We start from the raw sequence: 15,359 nt of genomic DNA on the forward strand, positions 1-15,359 counted from the left end.
TTCCCATTTTATTTGCTTACACACTAAAAGATGGTGGACCCTAAATTCTGTTAGTCTCTTTACTGCCTCCCATCTCTTAGGTAAGATGTTCACCTAATTGGTGAATTTATTTCAGTGACAATTATAAAAAAACTCGTTCCAAATGGAACCTAATTTTCCTAAGGTAAGGTTGATATCAACCCTGGATTGTGAGTATATGGGGAGGGGCGTGTAAAAGGAGACATTAAATTCCTTCTTCATGCAAACACGGGACTGCACTCCCTGAAAGAGCTTTGTTTTTGAAGACTGTAATAGTCCTGCAATATAGGTTTTAAAGATTAGGAAAATAAAGCTCAGAGGTGGAACTATATGGGAGACCCAGTTTCTGGGAGGCCCAGTCAAAACCAGAATTCAGATTCCTGACTCCTTGCACCATATGCTTCATACCATATGTGGCAGGAAATGCATTTTCTGCAATGCATTTATGCATTCCCTCAAATGAATATTTAGTAAGTAGTGATTTAGTCTTTATATAGTAGTACCTGCCGAATGTCAGGCACTGCACAGGGACACAGGAGTGAGCAAGTCATACAACAATCCCCAATATTATGGACTACATTTATGTGGAGAAGAAAGAAAAGAAATAAAAGGAACAAGTAAAATATATAAGAAACCAGATGGTGGAAGTACTATGAAGAAAACTAAAGCAAGAAGGGACCAAAGGTACAAAGCAAAGAGAGGCTGTAAATTTAACCAGGTTGGTCAGAAGAGCCACACCGACAACATGCATTTGAACAAAGACTTGAAGGAGATGAGAGACTGATATGTGGATATCCATGGGAGAGCATTCCGGGAGGGAAACAAGTACAAAAACCCTGATGTGAGAGTGTGTCTAGCATGTTCGAAGAAAAGCAAGGAGGGCGGTGTGGCTGGAGCAGAGAGGACAATGCAGAGAGTATAGGAGATGCTGCCGGGTTGTGCCAGGCCTGTCTGAGGTCGGAAGCCATGGGAGAGTTTTGAGGAGAAGAGTGACAGGATGTGGATTACATCATCGTCTCATGTTGGCTACTTTTTGAGAATAGTCTGGAGGTACAACTGTAGAAGCAAGAAGACTGGTTAAGAATTTCCAACAATAATCAAGGTGAGATGTCAGGGAGGCCAGAGAGACAAAGGGAGACGGTCCTGATTAAGTTGTTAATTCTAGATAGATGTTGAAGGTGGGGTCAGTAGGATTTCTTGATGGTTTGCATATGGGTGTGAGAAAGGAGGAAAGGAGTCAAGGATGACTGCAAAGCTTTTAGGTGAGCAACTAAATCATGAAGTTGTCATTTACTGAAATGGGGAAGGCTGTAAGAGCAACAGATCTGTGGAAAGACCAGGGAAGGTTTTGGTTTTTGTTTAAAGATTTTATTTATTTATTTATTTATTTATTTATTTATTTATTTGAGAGAGAGAGAGAGAGAGAGAGAGAGCGCACAAGAGAGTGGCAGAGGGAGAGGGAGAAGCAGGCTCCCCACTGAACAGGGAGCCCGATGACCTGAGCCAAAGGCAGATGCTTAACTGACTTTCACCTAGGCACGCAGAGTTCAGTTGTAGACATTCCAAGTTTAAGGTGGCGTTTAAGACAGTCAGATAGAGGTCAAGCAAGCAGTTGAATATACAAGTCTGGTGTTCAGGCAGGAGGTGTGGACTGGACATATTTGGGAAGTCAGCAGCATATCCATGACTTTCAAGCTCCGAGACTGAATGAGGTCATCAGGGGAGTGATTATGGATGGAGAAGGGGCCGGGGGGCTGAGCCCTGAGCAGAGCAGTCAGGGGAATGCAAGGTGAACTCTTTCAGATGCTGCAGATCGCTCACCTGAGATGAGGATTGAAAACTCACTGCATGTAGCAATGCTAATGTGGTGGGTGCGCTGAGCAAGTGCAGTGTGGGTGGAAGAGCGCTTGGCTGGAGTAGAGCGGGTTTGGGGGCAAGGGCAAGGGCAGGGGGAAGAGCAGGAGAGAGTAGTCAGTTCCCATGCACTTGCCATATTTTTGTGTGGTGGTAACTATAAAAAAAGTTTTAATAATATAACAAGAATTGAATTGTTACTGAATGCCCCTTGTATTATAGGCCCTGTGCAAGGACTTCATACATTAAAAAAGAATTATTCCTGGGCGCCTGGGTGGCTCAGACGGTTAAGCATCTGCCTTAGGCTCAGGTCATGATCCCAGAGTCCTGGGATCGAGTCCTGCATTGGGCTCCCTGCTCCTTGGGAGCCTGCTTCTCCCTCTGCCTCTCTCTCTCTCTGTCTCTCATGAATAAATAAATAAAATCTTTAAAAAAAAAAGAGGAAAATTAAAAAAAAAGAATTATTCCTTCCAACAAAATGTAGTTCATCAATGAGAAAAGTGATGATTAAAAAGGTTAACTTTCTCAAGGTCCCATGTGTGGCAAGAGACATAACCGAAATTTGAATTTAGGTCAGTTTGACTCCAAGCCTTCACCCTCAAACACTGTGCAATATGGCCTTCAACTATTACACAGTCACATTATGTAGCCAATTAAATGTTAAATAGCCACATAAGAGGGATTCTTCCCTGAGGTTAAAAACTAGTTTGGAAATGTTTAAAAACAAAATTCAACCAAATAAATTTTAAAGATCTTATTGGTTTTGTTCAACAATTCATGAATGAGGTAACATACCATCTAGCAAATAAGGAACTCTGAGGGGCACCTGGGTGGCTTAGTTGGTTAAGGGTCTAACTTTGGCTTAGGTCATGATCTCAGGGTCCTGGGATGGAGCCCCATGTCTGGCTCCCTGCTCAGCAGGGAGTGTGCTTATCCTCTCCCTCTCCCTCTCTCTCGCTCACTCTCTCAAATAAATAAGTAAAAATCTTAAAAAAAAAAAAGAAAAGAAAAAAAGGAGCTCTGATGGGGTGCCTGGGTGGCTCAGTTGGTTGAGTGATGGACTCTTGGTTTTGGCTCAGGTCCTGATCTTAGGGATGTGAATCACACCCCTCATCGGGCTTCACACTCATGCAGAATCTGCTTGAGTTTCTCTTGCCTCTCCTCCCATGCTTTCTCTCTCAAATAAATAAATAATTTTAAAAAAAAGGACCTCTGAGGAGCTGTACAAAATGGAAGATATTTACAGGCAGAGGGAGGCAGGACAAGAAAGTTTCTAGCAGAGTGGATTATTTCAGGCAAGGTCACCTTCCTTGGGGGAAGGCAGAGTTCTATCAGACAGATGACCTCACTACTGCTGACCAGGTAATTCCAGATTGACTGGCCCTAAGTTTCCATTCCTGGGAGAGGTTGAAACTATAATTAAGATAGGTATTGAGTCTTGGTTTGGGGACATGGGCTTAGCACACGTGACTCCATTCTGAACTTATTATGTCTTATTTAACAGAAGAAGGACTGCAGAACAGTAGACAAGGGTCTCCCTCCTTATTGGTCAAGGTATTCTTTTTTTTTTTTTTGCAGATTTTATTTATTTATTTGACACAGAGAGAGAGAGACAGCAAGAGAGGGAACACAGCAGGGGGAGTGGAGAGGGAAAAGCAGGCTTCCTGCTAAGCAGGGAGCCCAATGTGGGGCTCGATCCCAGGACCCTGGGATCATGACCTGAGCCGAAGGCAGACGCTTAATGACTGAGCCACCCAGGCGCCCTGGTCAAGGTATTCTTAATCTCTGGCAGGCATGAGAGGCAGAACCAAACAGGGCTGTTCATCAGTTCAGTCAACAGCCAGCTCACAGCAGGTCACCATCTATGTAGCCCTTTTCAATATAAAATGGCTGGATGAACCAATTGCAGCAATACTGCTAAACCAAATAACTTGGAAAGAAATTCAGCCCTATGAGCATTAATGAAAAAGGAGGACTGAGGTACGTCTATAAACCTAGTGTAGCAAGTACAAAGAAAAAGAAAAGCTTTTTCCCTACCTGGTTGTCTGTTTGCATGAAAAGCAGTGGTATTAGCCCTCTGCAGAGAAAGGTTTTGGGAGGGACAAATTTCATAATGCCCTATAGGACCCCTCCCTTTCCACACCCGTCATTTAATTTTGACTAGTATTTTAATTTACCCTTAGAGTCCGCTGTTGAACACTCTGAGTTGGGCCCAGTGGGATAAGACAAAAGTAACATCAAACAGAATCCCGATGGAATGCTATATGGCTCTCAAGATAAACACCTGAGTGTTCTGATAGTTTCTGTTCTGATAGCCTGAGCTTTATAATTCTGTTACAGCTTGGTCCAATAATTAGGGAAGAAAGTATTAAAGTGTCAAATAGACCTTCATTAGAAACTACTGAAGAAAACAGCATCGTGGTTTTTGTGTGTGGTACAAGGGAACAAAACCACTGCAATTCAATGTGATAATCACATACTAAGAGAAGAAAATGAGAAGAGTAAGTAATAAATAGTAATAAATAGTAATAAATAATAAAGTGATCTTACAAATTAGGTAATATAGGTGAAATAATTTGGGGAATTTTAAAGAGTTTACAGACACGAGCTAGTGTTACCAGGTAAACAAAATCAAGGGATATCATGGCTACAGCTCAGAATCTATTGACCAGGCATTTACTTTTAGTATTATGGAAATAAAGACTTCACAGTGAAAATATCTGCATTTGTAAAGCACTTCTCATTCTTTTAAAAAAGCTATATATGTACAAGGAAAGAAATTAAAATATTACAATATTATAAACTGTGCAAAGTATCTCTGGCTGCTAGGCCCTCATTCTTTTCCTCAAAAGCAACCACAGTTTCTAGTTTCTTCTGTAGCCTTCCATATCTATCTATCTTTCACATTTTGTGAATTTTGGTATAGTATCACACCCTATTCTGAAAAATAAGTAGCATTCATTTTTTTCTCTGAAAATATTCAAGCAATTAGTAAACGTGTGAACATTTAAGTTGCAGTTGTATCTTCGAAGTTTCACTTTACAGTTTACCAAGGCAACCTGCCTGACACTGTTGGAGGTCAGAACTTTAAGATCAGTGCCTGCCCAGACGAAATCCTTAAATGTTTGCTGCCCAAGGTTCCTGCACTCACTGCATTCAGTAGGAAATCAAAACATGCTGAGAAAGCAGTGCTGATGAATTTAACCCTGGGCTTTTGATGGAGTCTGCTTTCCTGAATACACCCCACAGAAGTTATGTTAGGTGACTTTCCTTTGATTCCTGAGTCTTTCTTCTTTATGTAGTCCTTAAGTATTTTATGAATCCAGGGAACATTTCCATACAAAACTGAAAGACATAAGCTGGAGGAGGAGAAGAAAAAATTTTTTTAATTTTGTTTTATTTAAATTCAATTAATTAACATAAAGTATATTATTAGTTTCAGAGGTAGAGGTCAGTGATTCATCAGTTGCATATAACACCCAGGGCTCATTCCATCATGTGACCTCCTTAATGCCCATCACTCAGTTACCCAATCCCCCAACCACCTCCTCTGGAAAAATTAAGTTCTTATATCCTTTGAATATGAAGCTTCAATCTGAAGCATAAAAGTGCACTGCATTGTGTTTACCACTTCATTTCTTCACTGGGTGCCATGAATGTGTTTCCCCAACTTACCCAGATGCTCCAGCATGTACAGATCTGGCCAGGAGCTTTTTCATACTTCTTCGCCAGCTGGAGAACACTTGGATGACTCAGGACCTTCCCTTTGGCTAATGGTCAGTAGTCTCCCAAAATTTGTTTATTTAACAATAATCTGGTAGCTTTTGAGGTCTTTGAAAGGGTGAAATGCAACCTGTTAGAAACTGGGGGAGGTGGGGAAGGAACCCTTGAAAAATAAAGATCCGCCCTATTTGTTATCGATTTTATAATTTAATGTGAGAAAGGACAAAACGCAACTATTACGAATAGTTAAAATAACAGATTACATTTACACATAGCTGAGGTATTTCAGGAAGGTGTGTGCAGAGCCCTCTGACATAGGACTTCCTCTTACTCCTAAGTCCTCACTACCCCCTCTTCCTAAAACAAGAAGCCCATTGACCTCATTTGTTTCTGAAATGGATATTTCTTAAAACATGAAACTTTCACACTGAAACCTTTTTGCTCTAGCTACATAATGAAAATGCAACTGTCAGTGTACAAAAAATTTCCCAAAATATTCATATAGGCTGTTAGGGACCAGGCAGATAAAACAATAGCCAATTGAATTTTTCCCTCTTCACCTAATTGTTTTGGTCGTGGAGAGACATAGGCAAAGCTTGGCTGAACACCAATCATTCACTCATACTCTTAAGATTTCACACCGCAGAGTGTGCTGGAATAAAGAAGTTCAAACTGACATTAGAATCAATGGTACTAATAATAGCATTTTAGCTGGAGAAAAGGATTTCTGGGATTCTGTAAAACTGCAGAAAAATAACTGAAAATATGGGATGAAATGGAGTTTGGTATATAGGATACAGGATAAAAAAAGATCATGGACTCAAACAAATATAAAACAATATGAAGCCACTTAAATTAAGTGAAAGAGAGAAAGAAGAGACACAGTCATACCTGAATGAAGACCTCTGCTTCTTGATGCTTATAAATCCAATCCTTACTTAACTATGCTACAGAACTAAAAAACCGGTCGGCTTCTACTTTGCTCTAAACCAAAGACGGTGTACAATGTAGGGAAAAGGCTCCTAATTACTGTTTCCTTTCTTTTCTAGAGTACAGCTCATTGCTCTTCACTGCTCAGGAGAAAAAAACTACCAGATTTGTGGGGGCTTTTTCTCCCTCACCTCATCTCTAGACCCAGTTAAAGCTTTAATCCTCATCCCGTATGAAATGCACAGCATTTCAATTCATTTCAAAGCACCGGATTGGTGCTGATGAGAATGGGACCAAAATTTTCAAAAGAGATTAGTTATGCTGAGAAACGTCCATTGTAAATACTGCAACACTGAACCAGCCAGCCCGTATCTACTGCTATTTGCAGGAAACTGTACGAAATATAGTACTGGAACAGAAGGGAATAGGGGCATGTGCCATACACTCTGAAGATGGAGAAAAAATTCAGTGTAAAATAAATTAAGGACCCTCCAAAGAAAATAAGAGATTAAGACATTCAAATACATATGTGCTTCACACACACACACACACACACACACACACACACACACACACACAACTGAGCAAATAAAAATCCTTAAAACCTAATTCAAAAACAATGTAAAACACTATTGTGGCAATTTCAGGGCTCTATTCTTCTACAAGACAGATAAGCTAGACGTTCTGCCCATGACAGCGAATACAATTGTTCCAAAGATCTAGTCACTAAATGCTTTTTTAAAAAAAAAAAAATCTGAAAATAATTACATCAGCATATGGACTCTGGAAAATTTTTTCTACCGTAATAAGTTCAGATGGACATTTCCTGTTTCACGTTTCTAGTACACGTTGTCTTTTAGACAATAACAGTGTGAAACAATAGTTTGGCATGAGTTCAATGCATACTAAGAAATGCCCCGGCCCTTGAAGGCTGAGATGAGTCAGCCTCAAATGGCAAAGAGAATAAGATTCAAAAAGTTGACACAGCTCAGACTTCAATCGTTCATGTTTCTTGACCAGTAAAGAGCACTTAAATTTAACATTTGCGTTTATACAGCCAGCATTCACTCCTGTGTCTGCATAACCTGGATTTTTTTTTTAAGATTTTATTTATTTATTTGAGAGACAGAGGGACAAAACGCACAACCCGGGGGAATGGCAGAGGGAGAGGGAGAAGCAGGCTTCCCACTGAGCAGGGAGCCCGATGCAGGGCTTGATCCCAGGACCCCGAGATCATGACCTGAGCTGAAGGCAGATGCTCAACCGACTGAGCCACCCAGGTGCTCCCACCTGGCTTTAAAAAAAACATTGTTTGTAAGGCAAAACTGCAATCCTGAAAAAAGAATGTGTTGGCAATTCCTCTTAAGTTGTTAACCAGCATTGGCCTTTGCTTCCACTGCTCAACCTCCTGCTCCTACTCTGCATGGAATGTCCAGGTGGAAATGAGCTTCCCTGCCCCTCAGGAAATGTGGCAAACCCCTGGCCATCCTTACCCTCTCAATGGGCCTTCCTACTACTTTGAACACCATGAGACAGAGCCAGCAGGTCCCGGGCCCCTCTTAAACTTGATAGTTCACACGTCCACCTTTCCTGATGCCAGACTGGGACCATCAGAGCATGTTGGCATCCAAGGAAGCCAGGCCAACTTACAGTATTTGGGCCGGTCATTTCCAATGGCATCCCTCATCTCTAATATTCTGCCACTCAGTTAAGAAAGTAGATGAAGAGAGCATTCTAAAATCAGCCAGAACCTGCAGAGGACTCAACAGAGGGACCAGGGTTAGGAGGGGCAGAATGGGAGATGAGAAGTTGCAAAGTGTAAGGAACGACAATGGGGCAAGCAATGGAGGGTTGCCCTTCAAACAGAGCCAGAGAATTGCAAGGAGGAAAGAACCAGAAGTCATCCTTAACCAACGCTTCTCTTTCACTTCCCAAATACAACCAATCGCCAAGTTCTCCTCCTTTTTTACTCCAAAGGATAAAAAGACCTGCTGTTTTATTTTTCCCCAATAATAAGGTTTTATTTACTTAAAAATGATAAACGATATGTTTGTTTTCAAATTTCAAAACAATATAGAAACCTACAGAGAAAAAGCAAAAATCATTTCCAAATCTACTTATCTAGAAATGGATAGTTTTAATATTTTGTCAAAAAGGCTTACAGATACCGCTGTATACTCACATGCACATTCCTCCACACAGACAGTTTTACAGAGTGAGGCATGTTATACAGCGAGTTTGATAATCTTTTGTTTTCACTTACTAGTGGGTCATGGTGTCTATTTCAATTAATATAGATACATAACAATCCTCGTTAGTGGTTGCATAATATTTCATTGAGGGGATATGTCATAATTTAACAACTTTTCCATTGAAGAAAATTATTATTTTTTTCAAATTTGACTGTTATTGACAGCACTGATGCTAACACCTTGTACACATATGTGTGCTATTATGAGACCTTCTTTACCAATCTGATAATAAAAAATAGCTCTCATCTTTTCATTTCTATTTTTTGAACTTTGGTGACGTTTTAACATTTTGTAGACCATTTATATTCTTTGACAAATTGCTGTGTCCCTGTTTCTTTTGTGTATGTGTGTGTGATTCATTTTTCATTTTTCCACTTTTCTTTTTTTTTAAAGATTTTATTTATTTGAGAAGGAGAAAGTGAGAGAGAGCATGAGAGGGGAGAGGTCAGAGGGAGAAGCAGATGCCCCGCTGAGCAGGGACCCTGATGCAGGACTGGTTGCCGGGACGTTTAACCAATTGAGCCACCCAGGCACCCTCCATTTTTCTATTAGAATGCTTTCTCTTATGGAGTCATAGATGTCTTCGTATATTAGGGAAATCAACCATTTCATTGTTCATAAATGTGACACCCATTTTTTTTCCAGTTTGTCCCTTGCCTTTTAAACTTAATTTTATGATGTGTTTGCTGAAGCATTTAATTTTTACATAGTCCAATTTATCAGTAATTTAGTTTTTGGTTTATCCCTACCGATTTAATCTCCTAACATTCCTACCAGCACTGATCAGATCCTTTGTCGTCTTTCCCTCAAATAACTAGAAGCGTCTGAATCGGCCTCCCTGCTCTCTGTCTCCTGGAATCTACACTCCACACAGCTGTCAGAGTGGGCTTTTTCAATGGAAACCTGGCCAGGTCACTCTTCTGCCTAAGACCGTTCAGTGGTATGTGTCTCAAACTGGCTATTCATACAGTTCTTCCAGGAGTCGATGAATGACAACTAACCACAGCAAATATTCCTGGAACATTATTTATTTGTGAAGATGTTTGAAGAAAGAAAGCATAGTATTTTTATATTAAGAAAAACACAAATATATGACAGAGCAGGATTCAAAATTCAAAGGAATTTTTAAAATAAACCAGAAGGTTTCAAAGGAATATCAGAATTTAAGTGGTAGTGGTTCAAAGGCAATGGGTACGGAGGACAAGTCTTCACCCCCTTCACATTTGTAACAAGGAGTGCCTCACAGTCACCAAAATCCATTGCCTTTCCCTTCCTGTCACATAGATCTCCCTGCCTCCTTTGAGGTCAGGTGTGACTATGTGATTGAATTCCAACCAATGGAATGTAGGAGAAATGAGGGTGATCATAGGATTTCTTGTCCAAATCAGGACACTACTAAGAGTGGGAGAGGACAGTATGAATTGTTGACCTGGGAATTCGGGCATAAATATGGGCATGTGATCACTGCAGGGAGATGTGAAGTGTGCCACCACAGGGTGGGTCCAGGTCTAACCCCTCTGGCTCGTCTCCAGCCTGCTGGCAGATGCAGAAGGTGCTAGCAGAAGACTCAATGCCCTGGCAAGAACCAGGGGTTGGAAGAAGGCTCATGTTAACTGTTCCCGGGAGTGAGAACTCCACTTCAGCATTTCAGACCCTTGTTGATGACAGCAGTTCTTATCCTGCTAGGACAACATGGAGCACAGGCCTTCCCGTGATGTGGCCTCTCCCGAGCCCTCCAGCCTTACCTTTCATCTTTCTCTAGCTGGAAGGTAAGCTCTAGCAAACTGAAGGCTCTCCCTCATACATTTTTTCTAAAGATTTTATTTATTTATTTGACAGAGAGAGAGAGAGATAGCGAGAGCAGGAACACAAGCCGGGGGAGTGGGAGAGGGAGAAGCAGGCTTCCTGGTGAGCAGGGAGCCCGATGTGGGACTTGATCCCAGGACCCTGGGATCATGACCCGAGCCGAAGGCAGATGCTTAATGACTGAGCCACCCAGGCACCCTCGCTCATACATTTTTAAATACCTGTTTAGATGTCAATCTCTCCCACTGGACAGAGAACTTGACGGCATCATCAACATCATCATCATCATGATAGATTTCATGAATATCTGTTGGATGAGGAAATATTTAGCCACATAGGATGTAAATCTTCTGACAGTGGCTATTTCACGTCTAGAAACAAAACCATCAGAACTACACACCACATGGAAGATCTTCTACCTGCAAAGACATGTTTAAACTCAAGATTTTGGAAAAACGAGCTACACATTTTTGTAGCCTTCAAATATGAATGCAAAAATATTCTGCCTCTTAGCCTTCACTATTCCTTTATCTTCACCTCTTCCCAATCCCATATACAAATATACACACAAGTGCGCACACACAGACACACATTTGCTTACTTCCTAGAGGAATATTTGACTTAATTAACAATAGTAGAATAAGTTTGAAGGAAAAGGAAGAATTAAGATTTTAAGTTCAGATCCTAATGCTGGCCAATAATCCCTACATGAGGTGTTTTGGCTCAGCAGGGGGATTTACCTTCTGCTTCCCAAGATGATTAAGAGTTGATGTATAATTGACAGTGATGTATACTAGAGCATGTTATCAACTCAAGAAAGGGGCTTTGCCTGCATGATTTAATTAACATCAATGGTAGTTAAGCTGCACACACAGAACATAATGTTCTCTTTGCTCTAAGAAAAAGGAGGGGTTTTCACTACCTAGATTGTGAAATATTGATTAATTCATATATACTCAAACATCCATCTAAAAATGGAATCATTCAAGCTGTCAGTCCTTTCCCTTCACCCGCATACAAAAACAAAATGGCAGTCCTGAGAAGAACAAGAGTGATGAGTGGGTGGAAATGAGGAAGGAGTGTAAGAGCAAAGAAAGGAAAACACAGCGAATGAAGTATGTTAAGCTCCACCCATGGACAGACACACAACACCCAGACACAATCACACACACACACACACACACACACACACACGCACACACACACAACACCCACTCTACTAATTAATGCAGTTTTGCTTTCACGCCAAATATTAGGGAAACATTAATTAGAGAGAAATCTCATTAATCCATTTCCCAGTTCATTAATTATGCATCAATGCCAAGTTTTTGTTGGCCTGACACAAGATAATCCTATTCCAATAAAGATCTCATGCTGCATATTACACAACAGCTACAGAGCTTTCCTGACTCTTTGGGATGGTATCCGGGATCTACTCAATTCATATGTTGTATATATTTGTGTCCCCTAATAAGTATTCTGTGATTAAGAGATGTCTGTCCTTTAAGCCGACTGTGTCTATTTCTTAGCTAATACTTCATCCATCTTAGTCACAGGCACATTAGGAATTCTGTTCATCTAGAAAAAAAAGCGACACAACACTGTGAATGTACTTAAGGCCACTGAATTGTACACTTAAGATGGTTAAAATGATAAATTTAATGTGATATATATTTTACCACAATAATATTTTTTAAAAAACAAGGGAGAATAACTAGATTTTTGAGAATGTTAATTATAGGGGGACTATAAATGTAAAAACATAATTAGGAGTTTACAACAACAAACAGTCTCAAAACACCTAAGAATGTGTTTTCTTTTGTGCAGAGAAAATATTATGAGATGAACTGCAGAGCCCAGACAAGCTCAAATGTGCTGTTTGCAAAGAGATTTTGCAAAAGCAAGGATGCCTGAATTGCCTCAGCAACAAATATTGACTGAGCATCCATAAGATTTCTAGCACCGTACTAGTTAGTCTGGAGTTACTATATTCAATTAGGTCTCATCTTCTAACATATTATTCCCTATATTCCCCGCTTATTTCTTTATCAATGACTGGATGTCACCACTCCCTCTGACCCAAGAACAGGTAAAGGTTAAAAGGTTTACTAGACTTGGAGTCATGAGTAGATAGAAGTTATGAGCTTCTTCCACTAATGGATGACGTCACCCTTTCTACAGGAGTAAGTTTCACTTTTGAGGAGGGTTTCAGATCCATAAATGCCATGTACTTACTAAATACTAGTGTCACATTCTCTGTGGGTACGCAGTAAATGTCAGCTGATTCAGTAACCTTATCCAACCTTTTAATCAAGATCTCCAGTATTAAATGTCATCAAATTCTGTCTTCAAGATGCAAACTGATTGACCCTGGAGTCTGGAAAGGAATTTTCTACTCAATATCACACAACTGAATTTACTGCACCATGGTTATAGAGCATCAATCTGGAGCAAGATTCTGGCCAGTAACATAACAAGTTTGAAACGAATAAGAAACATAATGAGTTTGAAATAAGAAAGAAAAAAATAGAAAAATATACAGTAAAGTCTCTGTTAAGAATTCTTTGATTCTTCTGATTTTTCACCATGGAAATATTGATATTTTTATTTAAAGAAAAATAAACTATTAACACCCAAAGAAGGTTGCACACAACTGGTTGTTAAATCCCTCTAGTCAATTTTACTTAAACTTCCTTAATTTAAAGTTTTAATTTTATCTACAGTATTCACTGAACAGGCTGATTGACTTAAGGTCTCTTCTGTTTGTGTACATATTTATCCAGTCTGCCTTCTCCAGGCTTGTGAGGGCTTTTGTCTGTGATCAGTCCAGCCTGCAAGAGACCAAGGAAGAAGACAGAAGGGCCTCTTGCACAGCCCTGTATCACACATGGAATGAGAAAGAAGGCACCGAAGATTATCTTAGGAGAGGCTGCTGAGAGAAGTACCTCTGTGTCCGAATGCTCATCAAACAAGGGGGGCCTACTGAGGTTGGCGAGATCTTTGCTGGGGAACAAAGCCGTCAGAAAACAAGAAGCAGTGGCAGGTTCAAATGGGTGGGCTGCATTTTTGTATGTTTCTTAGCATCATGCTCTGTAAGCAGACCCAATTTGTCTGACCAAGAGGGTTGGGACAGATGACATTCAAATACCCTCGACTAATGGATCAACTAATATTTGTGTAGCAGTTTTAAGTTTCCCAAAAAGCTTCACATGTATCATCCCAAACGACGCTTGAATCAATCCTGTGAGGTAGACATTTTTTTTTTTTTTTAAGATTTCACTCATCCATTAGAGAGACAGAGAGAGCATGAGCAGGGAGGGTATCAGAGGGAGAGGAACAGAGGGAGAAGCAGGCTCCCCGCTGAGCAGGGAACCCGATGTGGGACTCGATCCCAGGACCCTGAGATCATGACCTGAGCCGAAGGCAGATGCTTAACCAGCTGAGTCACCGAGGCGCCCATGTGAGGTAGATATTAATATTATCCACATTTTACAGATGAAGATAAGAATGAAGGTTGTCATTCCACCATAGAAACAGCATCTGGAGCTTGGCCTTCACTGAGTCACCTAGAAGCTACCATGAGTCTGTCTAGATGCATGTTGGAGGGGCCAAGTCTATGGGTGTGTTGCCTGCTGACCACCTACTGAATGACTAGAGAGAGAAGCAGCAGTAATAGGAGGTGCAGTTGGGCTGAGAGGACAATGGGATCTGGGAGTTCGTGGTGAACCTTTTGAGATCTCAGATCCTCACTTAGAAGGTCCTAGAAGAAAGGCAGTGGGAAGTAGTGGCCAAGTATGAGACCTCATTAAGTTGTCCACTGATCAATCTCCAATTTTTAAATTGAAGATTACTGAGTGATTTGGGGCATATGACTCAGAAGCAATGGAAAGCGTTTAAGTAAATTCTCATTTAAACAAACAAAAAGCCCTCCTTCCAGAGCTATCTACTTATGTACATGAATAAGGCTTCTTACGATATGCAACTACAAAAATAAAACTAGAGGTTTTATTGATGCTAAACCTGTTTCATTCCAGCAATAAGCAATAACTATTCATGAATAGATATATGAACTAATTGTAAAACAAAATAAAAGCCCCAAAACAAAAGGGAAAAAAAGGTAGAATTTAAAATTCATCTCACATCCATCTCACTGAGATGTATCTCTAATAAAATTATGTTTACTTTGAAGTCAACTAGTATAACTTTTTTTGGTCAATGGTGTATTATTATTTTTTTTTTGGTCAATGTTGTATGAATAATAATTGTAATGGTGACTCATTTCAGAAAAAGTTTGGGCCTCATGGTTACAGGAAATATTTTTAATTTTAAATTTCAATTTATATAAATATTTTTATTGAAGTAAAACATGATTATCAAACAAAGATACTAAGCATAAATGTATATTATATTAGAATAAAGTTCCATGGGTGAGATGGAATGAAAACATAAGTTTAAGGGGTAAAGTAACATAAATATCTGTAAAGAAAGCTTAATGATTTACTTTTTAAGGGGATGGTGGGAGCATTAAGTTGCTACGGTATTTAGATCCTATTAGTTACTATTAAAAAAGCAAAAATAGCAGATTTGTTTTTCAATAGAATATGTACAACATGAAGAAAACTACATCCTCTGCAACTGCTTGTACTCACAATAAAAATTTTCAGCTGTAACAACATGCAAGAGGGACACAAACCTTTTCAAAATTCTATTAGGCTCTATGTGAACTGGAAAGTTTAAAGACCACTATGCCATAGGAACAGAACATATCAGTATGTC

The 15,359-nt window shown here is 39.9% G+C and overlaps 1 long non-coding RNA gene across 1 annotated transcript; it reads right to left on the reverse strand.

Annotated features, from left to right (window-relative positions):
• Nucleotides 1-4,029: 4,029 nt before the first annotated feature.
• On the reverse strand, nt 4,030-7,196 carry LOC141373405 (uncharacterized). Its single transcript, XR_012379339.1, has 3 exons — nt 6,487-7,196; nt 5,548-5,758; nt 4,030-5,231 (listed from the first exon to the last, which is right to left on the reverse strand). It is a non-coding gene; the product is annotated as an uncharacterized lncRNA (long non-coding RNA).
• Nucleotides 7,197-15,359: the final 8,163 nt, after the last annotated feature.

The sequence above is a fragment of the Callorhinus ursinus genome, unplaced genomic scaffold (genome assembly GCF_003265705.2).
Source record: "Callorhinus ursinus isolate GAN/ISIS: 27379988/994484 unplaced genomic scaffold, GSC_fseal_2.0 scaffold9, whole genome shotgun sequence".
Lineage (NCBI taxonomy): Eukaryota > Metazoa > Chordata > Mammalia > Carnivora > Otariidae > Callorhinus > Callorhinus ursinus.